We start from the raw sequence: 1,325 nt of genomic DNA, 5'->3' as shown, positions 1-1,325 counted from the left end.
ATAATTTATTAGGTATACAATATTCTGTCTATGTGTATGCCTGCAGGCCAGAAGAGGGCACCAGACCTCATTACAGATGGTTGTAAGCCACCATGTGGTTGCTGGGAATTGAACTCAGGACCTTTGGAAGAGCAAGCAATGCTCTTAACCACTGAGCCATCTCTCCACCCCCCAAACAAAAGATTTTTGAAATACACTGTGACCTGTTAGAGGTTTCTTTTCATCTGAATCTGTCTTTATATCCTATCTGTAACCATCTTTTGATCATTGTTTTAAACTGATAAGTGAGCATGTCTAGGACAAAAGCAAAAACTTTGGCTGTTGCTCTATCCAGTTCAACTTTTCAACGTGGTAGAGGGACATTCATCTCCAGCTCTGGTCTCTACCACCATGCTATGGGTAGCATGCGGCCCATAAACTCTTTTTTTGTCTGTACGGGTAAAAGCTAAATCTGCCATGGGGTACTGCTTGGAGACGCCTCTCTGTACCATGATAGGAATCTGCCATGCTGTGCTCAAGCCTGCCATGCTGCTGCATCTCTGCACCATGTCGTGCGTGAAAGACACAACTGGGAAGCCCTCCTTGGCTCTGTGTATGTATTCCAGAGCCCCCTTTTTAAAAAGTTTTTTCAGGTCTTATGTGGAGACTTGAGTGGCTCATTTTGGACAACAAAGGTAGCCAGAAGCTTTTTTGTATGCCACCTGGTCCCATAGCCACTTCCAAAATAATCACTCAGAGGATTGGTATTAATATAATTGTTCAGTTAGTGGTTCAGGTTTATTACTGGCTAGCTCTTACATTTAAATGAATCTATTGTGACTTTGTGGCATTACCTGTTCTTAGTACATCTTGCTGCTCCTGTGGCTGCTGACATCTCTATTGATCCTGCTTCCTTTTCCTTGTATTCAGTTTGACTTTCCTGCCTAGCTATATTCTGCCCTAGCAGCGTAAATGAATGCAGACAGATTGTAAAAAATATATACAGCTTTAATGGAGAAAAAGACTTGCAGTACCACGGTTCCCGCGGAGAACACAAAGCAGAAGGGAAGGTTGGGCGCATGCCCGGTCGATTTATAGGTAAACATTAGCCCCAGGCGAACCCACCCCCCCAGAGGGCGGGGCTTAACCCTACATCTCCCCCTTTTGTCTAAATAAGACAGAACAAAACCAAATATAACTATAAACAATAATAACAAATAATAAATATATCAAACAATATTGAGAACAAAAGTTTTGCTAAACATTCTATCTCAAGGAGTCTAAATAAAGTAGAGAGTAACTACAATTATATAATCTTCAACTCCGTCAAAGATCTGAGAAGGGAA

At 41.8% G+C, this 1,325-nt stretch overlaps 1 pseudogene; it reads right to left on the bottom strand.

Moving 5' to 3' along the window:
* LOC113456066 overlaps window positions 1-874 on the bottom strand; it is a 6,831-nt pseudogene extending 5,957 nt beyond the window's left edge.
* Between the last annotated feature and the right edge of the window lie 451 nt (window positions 875-1,325).

Source organism: Microtus ochrogaster, chromosome 5, assembly GCF_000317375.1.
Source record: "Microtus ochrogaster isolate Prairie Vole_2 chromosome 5, MicOch1.0, whole genome shotgun sequence".
NCBI lineage: Eukaryota > Metazoa > Chordata > Mammalia > Rodentia > Cricetidae > Microtus > Microtus ochrogaster.
Note: the sequence above shows the minus strand (reverse complement) of the source record. Positions and strands in the feature narration are given on the sequence as shown.